The sequence below is a fragment of the Callorhinus ursinus genome, unplaced genomic scaffold (genome assembly GCF_003265705.2).
Source record: "Callorhinus ursinus isolate GAN/ISIS: 27379988/994484 unplaced genomic scaffold, GSC_fseal_2.0 scaffold11, whole genome shotgun sequence".
Lineage (NCBI taxonomy): Eukaryota > Metazoa > Chordata > Mammalia > Carnivora > Otariidae > Callorhinus > Callorhinus ursinus.
The window spans coordinates 3,139,834-3,158,833 of record NW_027397073.1 but is presented as its reverse complement, the minus strand read 5'-3'; the positions used below and the strand labels follow the sequence as shown (position 1 = coordinate 3,158,833).

The 19,000-nt window shown below is 42.7% G+C and overlaps 1 protein-coding gene across 2 annotated transcripts in view; it reads left to right on the top strand.

Annotated features, from left to right (window-relative positions):
- Positions 1–19,000, top strand: part of ZNF407 (zinc finger protein 407) — a 480,646-nt gene that overhangs the window by 340,180 nt on the left and 121,466 nt on the right. The window lies entirely within an intron of this gene.

Below are 19,000 nucleotides of genomic sequence, written 5' to 3'. Positions count from 1 at the left end.
AGTGAAGTTTTCAGAGAAATAGTGTTCCAAATGCTCTGTTTTCCAAAGTGGTGGTACGGGAGAAGTTGCCTGAAGTCCCACCACGTCAGGACCCGAGCAGCTGCACTGGAGGTCTGCTCATTCATCACAGGGCTTAGTAAAGCCGTCAGACTCCAAGCCGGGTGGCAGATAGAAGTTCCTGGTTGGGACAGGCCTTGCAGGGCCAGCAAAGCTCTCTTCTTGTACATACCTCTGCCTGCAGTCACGCAGTTCGCCGCCAACCCCGTCCATGACAGGGCCTGCCTGACCTCCCTACGCAGCCCGCTGGTCCAGTTTCAGAAAGTTCATCTGTAGGTTGAGACAGAATATTTGCCCCAGTAACTTGCCAGATTCCTGGTTCTTTTCTCTCTGAAGCTCCATATCAGAAGTCTAACACCATTTTCGATTCATCTTGAAAAATTGCTCCTTTCCTAGACTGTAAACTGAAGGGCAAAAAAGAAATCCCCAGTATCCAGTTAATACAACTGTAGATGTTTCTTGTTTATTAAACTGAGTAAATTTATAGTGTCCTCTGCTCATGTGATGATGGCCCCATTTCCTCATGGTATAAGACTGCAGTTGTCTCTACCAAATTTCGTTAGCTACTTCACCATTTTCCCCGTCTGGTGTACAAACCCAGTGTGCACGCTCTGATCACATTTTCATTGTCCGTATATAACACTTGCAGCGCACATCGTCTCAGCTCCAGCTGGTGTAGTGAGATGTAGGATAGGTCAGCTGTATCGTGGGGAGGTGCTGTATATCCTGTATTGTGTGTATGATGTAGAGATGTAGTATAGGGTCAGCTCCGGCTGATGCAGAGATGATGGCTAGTAACAGTGGACACAGCTGTGTCTCTCCCCGCCCTGCTTTGTGTTCCTTTTGGCACCTTCCATCTTGTGGCACTTCGGGGAGCACAGTGGGGACCGCACCCAAGCTCAGTGTGCTGTGTTCAACATACATATGTGGGTTGGCTTAAAGGAGGAGATGAGCTTCGAGCAGTGACTGGAAGGCAGTGAGGAATGTGTTTTGGGGAAGGAAGGCTTGAAGGATGGAAGTGGTGTTCCCGTGTGGAGTTCTCACACAGGACCTGAGGGGCAGGGTCTCGCCTGGGTTCCCAGGGGTGGGCCTCAGTTTGCAGTTCTTGAAACATGACCTCATCAATAACCAGAGATAATCTGACAGAGCCACCATTGCAAGATAATTATATAAATTATTTTTTTTTTTTAATTGAGAAATGTTACTGTCAAGCACACTGGAATACTCCTGTCAGCAATCAACACATTTTCCCCTTAGAAAACTGCTGCCTGTGAAGCCAAATCATAGTCAGAATGTTGCTTTACTGAGTTTCAAGCCAGAACAGTCACTGAGTTGAGTTTAAGGGCAGGGCCTGCTCTGCTAGCCTGAGGCAGGAGCCTGGCGGCCCCGTGGCCCTGTGGTTCTGGAGGTCCTTGCCCGGGCGCCTCTTTCCCTGGGTGGTCCTGAGCACAGTACTCCCAGACCCGTTTCCTCTTCTGAGTCCCGTGTGGGCTTCCCTTTCCCTGATGGCCCTTCCCCTGGCGATGCCAGTGCTCCCGTCCGGTCCACAGCTAGTCAGACTGTGTGCCACACGGCCATCGGTCAACCACGAGTTACGCTTGGTGGGTGCTTACCTCTGGGACGTTCATGTGGCCAGCTTCTCTGCCCCGGGTTGCGTTAATTAAATGAACTTCTGATTTTTTTTTTTTTTTTTTTTTTTGCGTGAGTCACTGTCTTCTCTCTGTATTTTCTTAATGGAACATTCTAGATGAGGGATTGCATTTTGTAACTGTTTTGAGGAGTAAACAGGAGAGGGTTACAATCTGTTTATTCTTAATAGATTTTAAGAACTTGAAAATGTCAGTTCGTGTAAACATACAGATATTTATGTAGTAAGTATCTAATTAGTGAATTCCCTGGATGTGTGCATTGACAGTTCCTATTTTATTCAAAGAATAATTTGAAAATGAGTTCTATTTCGGGAGGAAGGTAGATAGTGCCATAATAGAAGGAGTTTTTATAGACTGGGCGGGTATTTTAAACTCTCTGAACCTCCGTTTCCTTTCCCGTAGAATGTGTGTGATAGTACTCATCTTCCAGATTTATTGAGGAGATATATGGAAAGCTCCACTCCTGGCGTATACTGGGTACTTAACAAATGGCAACTCTTACTATGATAAGAGTCCTTCGAGGGGAAAATGTTTATCATTGTTTTTATATAAGGAATTAAGAATGCCTTTCCCACCTCTGCTTTCCTGTCCCTTGGTGGAAGGGACACATTTTTCAAGATGAGCTCAAGCATTATGTGTTCTGAAGCTTTCTGTGAACCCCTCAGATAGTATTTGTCAGCTTCTCCCTTGTCTGGAGAACCACAGCACATGCCTCATCTTTGGGCACTGATGACTGAGTGTATCGATGCATGTGTTTAATATCAAGTATGTGTGAAGTTTCTTCCCGTGTGTGCAACATGTGTGCAAGTGCCGGGTTACAACAGAGTCAGGGGGCAGCAAAGGGGAGATTGTTCTTGCCCTCATCACTTCCCAAGTCTGTGTGTGCACATGCGCGTGCAGGTTACTTTGAGTTGGCTACTCACAGTGGGCCTCTCTGAAGAGGAAGCATATGATCTGTATTGTGCATGATGAAGAGCCAGCCACGAGAAGACCTGGAACCAAAACTTTCTAGGCAGAGGGGTGAGGAAGCAAAAGCCATCCGGACATGAACCAGACTGGCACATCTAATTTACCGTGTATCGCTGCTACCTTGCAGGAGCACCATGTAATCGTTGGCATGAAGTGAGTAAATGAATAGAATAACAGCTAGCAAGAAGGCTTCTCCACCAATTTTGGCATGTGACAGTAGGACCTTATGAAGTCTAAGATTCTAGCAAAGGGGTGTTGTTCATTGTGGTCTTGACTGAAGAAGAGTAACATTTAACTTCGGGAGGAAGGTGACCCAATTTGCACATAAAACCTTTTCCTGTACTTGCAGGGCTGACAGGTGGCGCAGCCAGATAGGGCTTGGATGGCGATGTGGACATTTCAATGGGAATGGTTAGACACATAGAGGACACCCGTCTCCTGGTGTGCCACTACCTCTGCGTTGTTCTCCATCAGACCCTTCGGTGACTGAAAATTTCCTGAGGCCAAGACTTGGGAATATTTATATATAACCTACTTTGTTTAGTAGAATTTTTCTTCTTTTCTATATAAACCTCAAGCAGATTGTCAGCACCCTGTGTTTTATAATAGAGGGTAGTATTTATATTTCGGACCTCATCTCCCAAGTAAATTTTTAATTTCAAAGGAACTGTTCAAGATTGCAAAACTTCACACAGATATAGACGCTAGATGAGGGTTTTAGTAAACCAGCTGCCAGTCGGAATTCACAACAAAAAGTGAGTCAAATTATATGTTTGTACTTAAAGCCCATTACCTTTTTTGCTTAAATATCTTTTTTTTTTTTTTTTTAGAGAATAGAGTTGAAACAGATTCCTGTCTGTTTTAAAAAATTTAAATTATGCCATCATCATCAGGATCATTGTCATCGCAGTAAATCAGGAACCAGTGCGGTCACACTCACTCACCTGGTCCTGTGATGCGGTGGCTGGGATTTGGACTGGTGGTGCCTGACCTCCTGTTAGTCCTCCTTGACCCAACGCCCGTGTGTCTCCTTGTTGGACACCTCTGCCTTTTTAACCCCTGTGCATCTGTGGTGCCTCTGAAGAGATTCTAAATAGCTGATTCATTTTAACACATTTTCGTTGTCTTGAAGTGTTTTTGTGTGTCTTTGAAACATTTTCTCTGCCCCCTTGGGAAGACTGGCCAATTTTGGCCTCTCTAAATGGAATACGCTTGGGAATCCCTTTGTTCCCCTTCCAGGCAAGATCTCCCCAGCAGAGCTGTTCTTTAATTAGTTTGATTTCAACAGTGCTTCTAATTTCTGAGTTTAAACATGCATCTACTGATGAACTATCTGCCATTCGATATGTAAGGTACAGATGAAAATTTTAGGGTTGCAAGTTTCTCCATAAGTGAGAAATCTTCAAAATCACAGCGTGGTGCCATTTAAGACCTCCTGATGACCTCACACTGCCATTGTGCCCGGTTAGGGCAGTGTTGAGCTGATGGACCTTCTGGTGGGAGTTTGTATCCAGTAGCCCGGCTTCTTGATGCAAAGCTCAGGACCCAAGGCTAGTGCATTTGTGTACCATACTTAACCAGTTAACCGATATCACAAGTGCTTATATGCCGTGTTCTAACGGCCTTATTATTCTCTGGTTTTGTAGAATTGAATAATTGGGGTTTTCTCTGAAGTTTGAAATCCCAAAATAATACTGTCTTCAATTAGGGAATTGTGCTTCTTTATTGCAGCATTATTAGGAAATTAAATGAGACAGTAAGTGTAAAGGGCTGGGTGGAGTGTCCAAGGCGCGCGAGGAGCTTGATGGCTGCTACTTCCCACCCTCTCTTCTCCGCTTCGGGGCCTTGTTCTGCAGGCAGGCTGTCTTTCCAGTGCCTCACGCTGGCTGACATTCTAGCCGTATGTTCGCTGAACTCCTTTGCTCCTGGCAGCCATTCTGCCATAGGTACTGTTGCTGCCTCCATTTCACAGAGGGGGAAGCCAGGCGGTCAGGTTTTAGGGCCCTTGTGCACGATCGCGGGGCTGGAAGTGGCAGGGCACGCAGGCACCCACAGCCTGGCTGCCGTGTTTGCCCTTCGCCACCCTGCGCCGGGGAGAGGTGCTTTGTGCCACTACACATGCTTGCCCGGTGCTTGGAAAGTTCCAGCAGAGTGAGGCTTCTCTGCATTGTGGTCGGTTTGTGAAAAATATACTTACCAATCTTGGAAGTCAGAATGGACCACCCACCCACTCATCCGTGTTCTTTTCCCAGTTGTGTTGTGCTAATGATCAGATCCAGACTTGCTCTGTGGATCCTGTTTTTTGTAAAGTTTTGGGAATGGCAGCAGTTTGGTATGGATACCTGAAAGGTCACGGGTCGGAAAACCAGGTTCACCAGGTTATGTATTTGATCAAAACCAGTTTCATCAGAGCTTGGGAAGCCATTTCCTTTAGTTCTATGTTTTGTTTTTGTTTTTATTATTCATTTAATAAAGAAGATTCATGCAGTGATCCTTGCTTTGCATCTTATTTCTTGCTTTTGACATGGTATCAGTGATGTGTCTTTCTCATTACTAAAAATCTGTATTCTCTACATCAGAAATATTTCCTTTTGTTGGTAAGAAGCAACACAAACTTTCTCTTGAAAATTCCCTATACAGGTACCTGGTTGGCTCAGTTGGTAAAGCATGTGACTCTTGATTTGCGGGTCATGTGTTCAAGCCCCATGTTGGGCATAGAGATTACTTTAAAAGGAAAAAAAAAAAAAGAAAATTCCTCCTTGCTGGTTTTTTTTTGTTTTTTGGATTTTTGTTTTGTTTTGTTTTTTGCTTTTTTACCATCTTTAGGGACTAAACTATTTCCCTAAATAAACTCAACATGTAATCATCTTTACAAGAGTCCAAAGTAACATCTAATACAACGTCATGAGGCATATTCTCTCTAATTTAACATCTACCAAGTAGGTATAACCCCTAGGAGTGGGTATCTCATTTGTCTTTTCCTCCAGTGAAGATCCATCCAAAGGCAAATGTCGAACTTTGCACACAGTAGACGCTCTGGATGTCTCCTGCAGGAATGGATGAGGGCCGTCCCCTCAGGAACTGATCCCTCCCACCCCCATCTTCTTTGCATCATGAGCCTCAGCCCTCAAACTCTTATGTGTGCCAAATATGCCATGCCCACTCCTAAATGCCTCTCTTGGGTCCGGGCCTTTGCACATGCTCTACCCTCTGCTCCCACCTCCGGGAGGCTAAGCCTGCCTGACTGCCCCAGGCCAGGTCTGATACTCTGCTCCACTCCCCAGCACTTGCGTTCATGTTCTAGGGCACTTGCCATACTGCGTTGCGATTGCTTATGTCCTGTTCATCTTTTCTACTGTAAATCCTTTGAAGGCCTGGTACTTGGTTGAGTAATTTGTGGGATAAATTAATAAATTAATGAATGAGGGCGCCTGGGTGGCTCAGTTGGTTACGCGACTGCCTTCGGCTCAAGTCATGATCCTGGAGTCCTGGGATCAAGTCCCGCATCGGGCTCCCTGCTCAGCAGGGAGTCTGCTTCTCCCTCCGACCCTCCCCCCTCTCATGTGCTCTCTCTCTCTCTCTCTCTCATTCTCACTCTCTCAAATGAATAAATAAAATCTTTTTAAAAAATTAATTAATAATTAGTACTAGTAGTATCTTATATTCATGGCTAGAAATCTTATTGGTCACAGAGTATCCATCCTTCACCTGCACTAGAAACAATTCACATCATTATAAAGCAATGTTTATGTTACTGAGTATTTAAATTTTAGGTGGTCTATGTTTTCATGGCTTTAGAATAGTTACATTTTGCCACACATTGCAGATTTTACATTGGAGAATTTAACATATTTAGAAAAGTATTGGAAAAACCCTCCCATCTTTTAATGACAAATTCCATGCCTGTATACGTCTAACGAAGACGACTAATACCTGGCTGAATTTGGATTGCTTCTCAGAAAGAGAAGCAGTCCAGGGCCAAGGCCAGGATCTTACAGCCGCCTCTTGACCTTGAGTGAACAGAAATATTTGTGGCACCCTCTTGGGGAACAAGAATGGCTTTTGCAGCCAAGGTCAAACTTGTCAGTGCCTGAAACCTTTTCTGAGCTCACCTGCCATGTGAAACTGCTTGAACAAGTATAAGATAAGAATAGGAGGCAGGGTGACTGTCAAGCCTGTTGGGGTGTCCACTGATCCTGGTCTGCAAGGGGATGGGATGCAGTAGTCTAGGGAATGAAGCTGCAGGTCTTACGAAGGATTGCTCTAGAGGGTTCTAGGGCACCATGCACACAGGAGGCCGCCCGTGGGCCTCCCTTCACCTGACGGCATCTTTTATTTGACACATCAGCTTTATACCCCACCAGCTTCCAAAAAGGCTATGAGATGATTTGCAATAAGAACACTGTGAAAGTGAATGAAGAAAAATCTGATGATTGGTTTAAAAGCACTTTTTTTTCCTTTGCAACCCTGGAGTTTCTTCTAAATATAATAGAATCTATAGTAATCCATCTTGCTTTGTCATGTAAGAAAATTTTAGAAATGTGTCTGAGATGTTTGATTCAACAAGCTTTTTTTTTTTTTTTTTGGTTCTTCTGAACTAGTGTCTTATAACTAAACGTGTAAATTGCTTTTCTCTTTTCTCTATCACTCTAGTTCCCTTGTTTTAAATGTTTAAATGTTTGTTGGCTTTCATTACATGTACTTAATTTAGTTTGCCTTCTACAAACAAATGCCGAGGGTTAATATTTTCTTGCTTTTTGATCCACAGGATATGTGTATCTAGCATCTGTCCAGATATAGTATACACTGCTGATGTCAGAATCACTTGAGGAGGCTGTCTGTTAAAATCCCAGGTATACCTAAGGAATCAGAGTGGCTTTGTGTGGTACTCCGAGTTCTCCGTTTTAGCAGTGTATCACTCTGATTCCCATAGTGTTAGAAAGAACTTCTTTGTTTTGGGTCCAGATATACCGTGCAGGTAATAACCCTGATTTGGTAAAGGGTGGGATGCTGTTTTAATCTCTAACAAAGTAGAAGAGTCTCTTTTTAAAATGCCTTCCATTTTGGAAATTCTGGTAAAAGGCATTAAAAATTCTAAATGCTATAATTTAAGCTGTTGTTGTTGGTAGCCATAATGAAGAGATTCTCTCTGAAGTTATGGGAGTCCTTTTGAGTTGGTGTTCCCATACAGGTAACGCATCATATCTCTCTGACTGCTTTTGTCACTCCTTTTTGGTTCTAATTTCCAAAAGTTCTGTGATGTGTCTTCACATGGATTTCTTTGAGGTTATCTCCTTCTTGGTGTGTGGGTACCTTTCACCAAATCTGGGGGAGTGTTCAGGCAGGATTTATTTAAACATGTTTTCAGTTTTGCTGTCTGTCTTCTCTCGCACTAGTGTTCCGATCCTTTGTTACTGTCCCATTGGCCCCTTAGGCTTCACTTCATTTTTTTTCCCCAGTCTGTTTTCTCTCTCATTCAGTTGGGGAATTCTAGTGGTCTTTCCTCAAGGTCATGGGGTCTGTGCTCTGTCATCTCCACTTGAGGAGTTTTAAAATGTTATATTGTATAATTCAGTTCTGTGAATCCCATTTGCTTCTTTTTTGTGACTTTAATTTTTTTGCTGGCTAGGGTTTACTAGTTTTCTGTTTGTTTCAAGGGAATTTGTAATTTATGGTGAAAGCATTTTTATGATACCTGCTCTAAAATTCTTGTCAGATTATTCTAACATCTGATTCATCTTTGTGTTGGCATAAGATAATTATCTTTTCTCATTCACATTGTGATTTTCCTAGTTCTTGGTATGACAAGTGATTTTTATAAACCGTATCCAGGACATTGTGTCTGTTATGTTAGGAGACTCTAGATTATGTTTAGAGTTTTTATTTTAGTAGGTAGTTACCCTGTTGTGGTTTTGTGTGGACCTTAGCATATTTTGTAGGCTATGATACCAGTGGTGGTTTAGTTCTGATGCTTTTGCAGTGTTGTTTCCGTTTGCTTGGTTTTTCTGATGTTGCCTTAGCTCCCACTTAACTCTGCTCTGTCTGAGGGGCAGGGTGGGGTTCCCTGGCCATGTGGCTGCGTGTCTGTGCTGAGGTCCCCTACCTGTGCTTCTGTCCCCTGGGGGCTCTCTGGGAAGGGGAAGAGGGTCTTGGACCCACAAGGCCAAACAGGCTTCCTGGACCAGGCTGCTGGTTGTGACAGGGACCTTTTTTCGAGTTGGGGCCTAGAGGACAAAGCATGGGCTACTTATTTTTGCAATCAGACATTTTTATTAAGGGTTTGATTGAATATTCAGTTATTTCGATGAGACGCCATGTTTGTTTTAGATGTCCTCTTTTAGCTCTCGGTCTCTTTCACTGACTTCTCTTCCTTTTTCCACCCTTTACGTGTTGTGGCCACCAGTGCACAGGCCCTCTTTCCCTTGCCCGCGCACTCTCACTGTGGGCCATTACCCACTAATTTCTACCACTGGAGCCAGCGTCTCCACAGCCACTGTTGACACCTTCCTCCAAACACAAGAATGCATGTGAGCACGCCGTTCTAGCGCAGAAGCTGTTTGCTCCCTACTCCCTCCCCCCCCACCCCTTGCTATAACTCTACTCATCCTCCTGCTAGCTTCCTGTCTCCTCTAGGGCTGGCACTGCCCAAGGGCTGAAGCTACACACCTGCGCTTCGTCTCCCAGGCCTTCACTGCTCTCGCAGCACCTTTACCTGCTCATGTCCAGTCTGCTCTGAGCTTCCCAAATCTGGCCTGTTGCCACTGCCTGAGCTCGGGCCCTGACCTCCCTTGTTCCCCACGTTCTAGCTCTGTTGCTTGGCACATACACATTCACAATTGCTATGTCTTCTTGGTAGGTCGACCCATTGTTTTTATGAAGTGAGCCTTTCAGTCCCTAGTGATTTAATTTGCTTTGAAGTCTACTTTATTGTTACCGATTCTTTTTTTTTTAATGTTTGTGTAGCATATGTTTTATCCCTTTACTTTCAGCCTACATCTGCCAGTATATTTGAAATGAAACATATATGCTTCTTGTATACAGCATATGATGGGCTATATTTTTTTTGTGTCCTCTTTGACAATCTCTGTCTTTTAGTTGGTATATTAAACCACTTAGACTTATTGTAATTATTGATATGTTAGGGCTTACATCAGCCATTTTAGTTTTTTCTTACTGTTTGCTCTCCCTGCTTGTTGTTTCTCAGGGTTTGTTTGTTTGTTTTCCTGCATTTCTGTGGTTTACTTGAACATTTTTTTTAGAATTCAGTTTTGATTTTTGAGTATTTCACTTTCATATAGCATTTTTAGTGATGACTCTAGCTATTGAATTACATAAACATAACTCAGCACAATTAATTGGTATCACCATTTTACCAGTTTGAGTGAAGTATAGAGACATTGCCTCCCTTTGCTATCCTTGGCCATCCCTCATTTGTAATATCCTTGTGTCTAATAACTACATACATTGAGAACCACAACAGATGATGTTATAAATTTTGCTACAGCCATCAAAAGACTGTATGACACAAGCATCACCAGCAGCAGGTTTTCTAAAGCTTACTGGATGGTTGTCAGTCAGTATTGACTCGTGGTGCCAGGCCAACACACAGTTCCATAAAAGCAAGTCTGTTGGAGGTGATTGAGACAAACATTGATAACTAAGTATCTTTTGTCCATCTTCAGTTTTATAATACGTGCTAGATATTCCTAGTATTGTAAAAGTTACAGTAGTATTTGAAACAAATACGGTATATTCGTTTGCTAGAGCCACCATAACAAAGTACCAGAGATGGAGGGCTCAAACAACAGGAATTCACTGCCTCACAGTCCTAGAGGCCAGGTGTCCATGATCCAGGTGCTGGCAGGGCCACGCTCCTCTGAGTGGTGGGGGAACAGCTGGTCCGTGTCTCGTTGCTAGTTTCAGGTGGCTCCTTGCTTGTGGCAGCAGAACTCCAGTCTTCCTGGACAGTCTTCCTGTGTGCGTGCCTCTGTCTAGGTTTCCCCTTTTTATAAAGACACCAGTCATACTGACTTGAGGGCCCACCCTAATCTGGTATGACCGCAAATTAACTAGTTACATCCACACTGGCTCTATTTTCAATGGCAGTTGAATTGATTTATCATTATACATATATATATAAGTACTCAGATTTATATTCTATTAGCTATTATGGAAAGATATTTATACTCCAAAAAAATGCACAAATACACAGTGCGGATTACACACCCTCACATCCTGTGTGTCCTGCGAAGTGAATGCTGGTCCTCTTGTATGAGCAGCTCACTTCACAGCTGCAATTCATGGACCCGTCACGTCTCGTTCTATCATTCTTGAATCCCATCTTGTGGTAGGTATCAGGTCTCCACCCTTCCTCTTTGAAAAATCTTAATATCTCTATAAATCTTAATAATAGAGAGTTAAAACAGGAAAGATCTCCAGAATGGTGGTATTGTCATAGTTTAATTTACTATTCATTTAAAGATGGTTCTAATGACATCTCACCTTTTTTCCCTAAGTATCAAATTACCTTAGACAGCTTTACCTGATATGTTAATATGAAACTGTCTTACGTGGAGTGGTTGGAATTTACAGAGGCTATGTTTATACCCTTCAGTAACATTCATTATGACTTACAGAGTGAAAACTCCCAGTAGCAATGTAGATTTTTTTCTTTTGTTCTAAAACTTTTTAAACGCTCTGCATGGAGGTTAGGGGGTTGTGGCATGAGGTGACACTAATGTAGGATTGCCATGGTTGTTTATGTAGTAGAAGTTTCTGATATTATCACTATGGCCTTAGAAACTCCCAACATACATGCTGCGGTGCAGTACGTCTAGTGAAATTTGGCACTTTCCAGACGTCTTTCTTCTGCTCAGCTTCTACTTCGCTCTGTCTTTGGGGGGACAAGAATGAGAAACAGTGTGAAATGAAAATATTAGTAAAATCTTAGATGATATCGATTTACTGATTTCTATGCACAATGTGTAGAACCGTTAGCAGATTCTGGGACTGTGCCATTAATACACACTTAGGTTATGCAGGATTTTGTCTTAATATGCTCAGTCTTTATTTATATAAAGCATAATTCTGAATCCATGTGAGTAACGTACATTTAGCATAAGCAGAGTTGTAGTCTGGCATATTATCAAAATGCATAGAGTCGGCATCCTGGGCCTCTGCTGAAATATGCTTTTAACTGAAGCAGAGTTACGGCGATATATTATCCATGCAAGTCTGGTTATATCACAGTATTGGCTGGCACAGTAGCTCTTTGCTCCATGAGAACTGTATGGTAACCCCTATGTTGTGGTTCTGCATCTAAATGTTCTATAGTGTGTAGATCTGAATTGCTTGATAGAGTGTTACCTAAGCATATGTTCTCTTGTGGAAGATGCATCTTATAGCCAAGTAGTTTTGAACAGAATTTGTCAGTTATAATTATATTTACCAATGATTGAAGGTCATTCATAAAAACACACATAGCTTGTTTAATAGAAGCTCTATTTTGAGCTTTTGGAATTAAAAAAAAAGGCAGGAAAAAGGGAAACATTCACGGATGGTACATTTTCTCTACTTTTATAATTTTATTAAATTATAATTCACACTTTCCATGGTAAGTCTAAGGGAAAAATAGCTTATAGATACCACCATTTCTCTGCAGATTAAATTTCAGGGTTCTAAAGAGGAGCCTAAAATGATCAACATCAATGAGTTACACTAATGAAGCCTTTATTTTTCTAATTTCAACCTGCAAAAGGAGGTCTTTGGGGCATGATAATGTGGTAACATATGGTATCTCTTTAATAAGTAATGCTCAGAGAAGAATTGGAGCCTGGTACCAATGCATCTTACAGTTCTTGGTAACGTTTTCTTTTCTATTGTATGTTATTATAGCCAGTGTCCACACACACACATGAGCTCGATGGTGGTGATGGGGCGGTTTCCCCCTCATGCCCGTGTATAGAGAAAGGGCTTCCTATTCAGCTAATTTAGGAGCTTTCTCTTTTTAATTACGTGCTTTCAATAACAACTAAATTTAAAAATATTACCCACATACACGCATAATCTGGTTTTGATCATTTCGGTTTGTGCTCCTTTTACAGAGGTAAATGCTGTACAGTTTTGCGTGTGTCAGGCGAGCCTGATGCAGGTAGAGTCTCACATTCTCATTCCAGATTGGCTGAGCCCACATGTCAGCAGCCGTCCTGCACTGCCGTCAGGAGTAACCACAGTTTGAAAGCTTGAATCCCGTGGTCGTTAACTGTTTCCTCATCAGTAGACTGTGGTCCTCTTTCTGTCGCATGAATTTCTTTTTGTTCAAAGGGATGAGTTTATCAATGTCCCTATGCCCCTCTTCTAACTTCATCTTATTTTATTTATAGAGATAACGTTTGCTTTTATTAGGCTCCTTTGTTCTGCGTGGCAGGGATTTCTCTGTACACGTCCAGCCCTCCAGGTTGGTTGCAGACCTGCAACCTGTAATTCAATAGAATGGTGCCCTGTTTACAAAGTCCCAGTTTCCTGGGCTGTCAGTTAGGGCAATCAGCACAAAGACCAAGCGCTTTTGGAACTAAATAAACAATGAGAAAAACATTCAGGGCTGCCAGTAACCCTTCACAGGTAATTTAACAGCCTTTGACTACAAGGCGTCAGTTGCTGTAGATGTCTGCCGAGTATGAAATCTGACATTCTGTCTTGCCATGTTCCGCCAATAGCTCTCAGCGTAATCTCTTGCTGAGGTTCACTGGAGCCCCTTCAGAGCATTGTGCTTTCAGACCGAGCCTAAGTGGGCCTATTATGATAGATATCCACACCTGCATTCTGTCACATGTGCGTGTCATGTAGGTTTCTGATATGGAGCATCAGATTATTTAAAATTGGGGGATTAACTAAATTGAGAATTTTCCCCTGGTCTATGAGGAAAACATCTCTACTGACAAGTTCAAGCCCTTTGAACTGTTCCAGAAATGCTAACATATAGGCTATTATACCTCCGAGGAGCAGTATGGGCTGGACAGGCAGAAAACACAAAGGCTAGCTATAGCCTATGGCACAGAATTTTAACCATTTAGACAATTAGTGTTTTTGTTTAAAGCCCTGTGTTTATGTATTTGTAATTTAACTTGTTTGCTTTCTGATACATTTGATGGCTTTGCCAATGGTCTACTTGCAGTAGCTGTTTATGATTATCTGTGTGTTTCAAAGCCAACAGAAGACATCTGTGAGTTAAAGTGAAGTGACTTGAATCCATGTGGATCAGTCAGAAGTCTCCTCTGGCTAATATCAGTAACCAAATGACAGTGCAGAGCATAAAGCCAGCCAGCAAACAACAGAGGCGATCCTGCCTGCGCGTGCTAAGCTGCCATCCCATACACCTTGCTCCCACGCACCTTGCTCCCACGCACCTTGCTCACATGCTTGGAACATCTGCACAAGGAAGTGATGGTGCAAGCAGCTTACATTCCTTGTGTTTCCTTTCCATACATTTCATGGGAACTTTCAGTAGGGCATCTCAAGTACATTTTCTAAGACGAGATGGTTCATTTAAACTACTTCCTGAATGTATATCTAAAGAGATATGAATAAAGAATAGGGGAAGTAAAAGATTTCTCTTTTAAATGTGTAGTTGAGTGGAAAGTATAGAGTTTGAGTAGAAAACCCAAGTGTCTCCAGGATCCCGGCAGGCACAGTGGGTGATTGAGTCAGTGGGGAATGGTGTCTGTTGACCGGCTCACCTGAGGCGCTCCGACAAGGCAGAACATACGCCATTGCTCTTTTCCATCCGCACCAGTCTCGTACAGTAGAGTTTCACTTGGCCCTTTCTGAATACTCCTGAGTTTGGGAACCTTTAAAATTTTTATTGGACATTTGGATTTGGCTTTTTGGTGAATTTTCTCTCTGTCCTTTCCTCATTTTCCCATTGGATTTTTTGTAATTTTCATGTAAATTTGCAACATTGGTATTATTATAAATGCTGACATTAGTCCAATTTCCAGATAATGTAGTCAGGATTTCTCTCTTCTTCACTGACTGTGCTTAGGCATCTTTTGTACATCGTATTTTTCTTTATTACCAAATCAGGTTGTATAACATGAAGTCCTGAGAGGGGAGGTGGGCCATGAAAGCCTTCACAGATGTGGTAGTAACAAATTGAACGAGAAGTCAGTAAAAACAAGAGGTGCAAGAAGCACGTTGCATGGAAAAGCACGAGCAAAGACTTGGATCCCCTGCCTCACATGGAGGCCAGTGAGCAATGGTACAGAAGTAGAAATAGGGAGTAATTTGGATTTTGGAAGACCGGGGTTGCCATGTTAGTGTTTTGACCTCATCTTAGGGGCAGTAGGAAGCCACAGAATGTCTTGAAGACTAGAGGAATAGCATATTTAGGTACATCTTTTGGAAAGATAATACTGGCCATGATTAAGAAAGATTCTGAAAGACAAAGGTGGAGGCAAGCTTGTGGTAGTGGAGAAGTGATGGGCATCAAAAACAGGGAGTAGATTTGTGAACTTTCTAGAGGCAGACTAGCAAAAGGCAGCAGAGTGAGCGTGGAGCTTGAGGAAGAAGGGTTGAGGATGACTTCCAGATGACACTGTAGTACCTGACTGGAGAGTAAGGCTGTTTAACAAAGAGAGACCCGGGGAGTCTCAGATGGGGGGTGGGACGGTAGAATACAGTTTTCACGGAAAGCATGGGGAGTTTGTGGAACCAACAGGACATGCAGATGGAGACATGTAGTAGTCACCTGAGGACTAGAGCTTGAAGTTAGAAGCTTGAGGGAAGGTGAAGACATCAGCTCAAGCACTATTGACACAGAGGGTGGTCGTCGGGATTGTGAAAGGGCATAAAGGTACCAGGGAGAGGTGAAGTATGTGGCTGCCAAAGGGACCAGCCTAACGGCCGCGTGATCCAAAAGACGAGGTAGAGGAAACGCGGATCAAACACAGAGAGCCAACAGCGAGAAGCCTTCCAGCGCGTACCAACGCCGAGCCCTCTCTAAAGGCCACCTCACGGGAGGCCTCCAGGCGAGGCCAGGCTGCGAGGCTGAGAAGCTAACAGAGAAGAGGCTGGACTCACACCCCTTTCTTGCACACACTGCTGAGGGTATGTGCAGTAGCTGTGCATCTGTGGCCTCTATAAAATTGTCTGCTCAGCACGATACAGGCATTAAAAGGTATGACTATCAAAATGGGAAAGGGAGCTCCAAACTAGATTTGTAGAAGAGATCCATGACAGAATTAACATTTGTAATGTAGGAAGAACTCACATGAATCTAAATGGAATGAGAACCTGGAGATATCAGAGGATAAGTGGGAAAAGCTTTATGGAGAACCAAACTACATCACAGAAAAATGACCAATCTTAGTAGTAGAAAGAGAAATGTAAAATAAAACAATGACACTTTTATTTATGAAATCATCTATTCAAAGCAGTACTTCAGTATCTGTGATTGCTTTTGCCAAGTTTTCTGAAAACTCTGGATATTGGTGAGACCCCATAGAAAGTGCTAGTCCAGCTTAAATATTAACCCAGGGGTTCTTACTGTATTCTTTCAATCATTTTTGCTCTAGCTCAAGGTATTAATTTAGCTAATCCTAGAGTATATGCCAATCGATACCATGTGGAATCCCCAAGAAAAATATATAATGGATATTATCTGTCATTGAAGTGACAAGTTTGAATAAAGGGCTGTGTTCTTCTGTACAACCTCTTCCACTGTTGTAAGAGTCTTTCTCTCTCCTGGAAAGAAAGATGAGTATCTTTCACACTAAAATTATATGAAAATTTCCTATAAATAAATTCTTTGTAAATGGTTGGGTAATATCTAATTTCAAAGTGGAAAACAAATTGTTCTTATACCAGTAACGCTTTTCCCACATCCTTTTTTTTCCCTTTAAAGAGTTGCCGCCCACAATTTTGATAGCTGAAGTTCTGATTCTCAGTATTTCCTCTCTTCAATTGAAGGAGGATAGTTTCCAACCTGGAAAGATTGATTTGCAAGCGTTGGTGACATTACAGTTCTTTTAGATAAGAGTATGTTGCTGAGGACTATTTTGAGACATTTATTTGCTAAGAAAATTCCATGTCAGATGAAGCCCAAATGCTGCAGAAGACAGGGGGCCCCAGCACTGCCCTCGTTGGCTCTGCCCTGTGCCTGATGGGGAAGTGAGGCCGGGCAATCGTTGCCCACCTCTGATACCAGGATTCATATGGTAACAAGAGAGGACTGAGGAGGGCCCACAGGAGCCAATTCGACTCTAGTACCTAAGGAATGGTGGCAGCCTGACTGATGTGTGCTCACATGTGTTTTTACTGACCATGGCCTTTCCCCCATCAGTGTGAATAGCAGTTCTCTGCAGAGGCTGCAGGTGTCTTAGCAAGACCAGCACACCTCGCCTGGTGCGGGGCTCAGAACAGGTACCCAATTCAGACGTGCCCTCCTGCACTGGTGGGGGCAGGGGGGCTGTGGCGGGTGGGGCGCTGGATCCGCAGGTGTCCCTGTATAGCTCTAGGCGGCTTGCCAATGCCATCTGTGGATCCTGGATGACTCCTTGGAAAGCTAATGTTCCAGATCCACGCGTGCCCCTTACCTGCTTATCACCCTGCTCTAGCCGCTGTGGGAAGGTCAGGGGAAACTCACAGTACCATTTTGACTTCCCAGAAGCTCCATCTCTGATGTCAGCCAAGGCTAGTAAGGGAGAATGCAATGAAGTTTGCAGAGCAGTGCTAAGTCATGGGCTAGGGACTTAAAGTGCTTCGAAGGGCGAGGTGACAGGGAGGGCTGCAAGAGTCCAGGAAGCTCCCTGAAGCCGATGGAGTGCTGCTGGCTGCAGAAGGAGGGATAGGTTGTGGCCGGCACGGGGCCTGAGAGGTTGCAAGTGTGCCAGTCCTTGGGCATGGTCTCTGGGAAGACCCCTGAGTGGTTTCATTTCAAATGTGGATTATTTTCCAGTTACAATTTTACTTTGCCTTAAGCTGTAAAAACTATAAATGTATTCTGTAAATGTATTCTAAAATATATGCCACATAAAATCGAAACTGTTATCCAAATGCTGGTATGAGACTTGTAGGATTTAGTGGCTTTGTAACTGAGCTCTGAAATAGCACATTTTCCCATTTTCCACTCTTTCTATTGGCTTAAAATGAGAATTCTGGATACAGCAAAATCGCTTTGAGTCTTTATGATGGGCTTCTTCACAGGATTAATCTAAGAGAAAGATGAATATTTGGGCTTCATAGAGCAGCAGATTCAGCAACATGTCTCCGTTGTTGGAGGTGATCTCGGGGAGGACGCTGAAAACATGTACAAATGTAGGGGATTTATTAACATTCTGTGAATTTTTTTTCCTCATAACTTTTCCATATTTTATATCTTTAAAGGTTTGGAAATTGCCTGTCTCTGTGAAAAGTGTTAAACTTTCCAAAAGGCATCCTATTAAAGGCAATCTCACCTTAAAACCCATTATTAAAATACCTTAGCTTATAAAAAATGAAACACTCTGCAGTCCCTTTCCCAAAGCACCACTGTTGAATCTTTGCTTTATATGAAATTAACCTATCTCCTTCTAAATAACCAAGAAAATCCAGTAATTATTGGAGGTGATTATGGAATAATTATCAAGTTAAATCATAATGAGCATTTTCAGACGAGAGCGTTGATTTGGACAAACTTGCATTTGGTTCACCACACTCATTAGACATTAAAAGCTCAGACTTTGTCACCCAAGTCCCCTTGCTATTCATCTGTGAGGCCGCTCACACAAATACGCCAGTGGCCAGTAATCAGTGTATTGCCTGTTAAGTGAAGAGATTTTCGTCACTGTCTGTATGAGCACCACCTCTGTTTCCTCTCTTCATCACACAGCGGGTAGGTAGATAAAAATATTGTAGCATCTAACAAGCAGACATTGAAATTTTGTGCTAAAATGGCACATTAAATCTGTCTCTGGTGGTTCCAAATTATGTAAAATAAAAAAGAAACTTTTATCACTGATATAGGTCTTGTCATTTCTTTTCAGTTGCTTTTTTAAAAAATTGATGAATTAGAACTTTTTTTTCTTCCAAAGAAACTCATCAACTCTGCTCATTGTTATTCCTGAAAGGCTTACTTCCCAGGTGTAAAGTTCTTTGGAATTTTTTTTTTTTTTTTTTTTTTTACCTTTTATCATCCCTTAGTTTTCCTAAAAATGCTGCCACTGTAATAGCTTTTTATGAACCGAGAACATGGTTTTTTCAAAAACCAAGCCAACCAGTTATGCCACGTGGATCACAGGGAGAAAAGTGTCGCAAGAAACGCTTTGCTGTTGCGCTGATAGCCCCTCCGA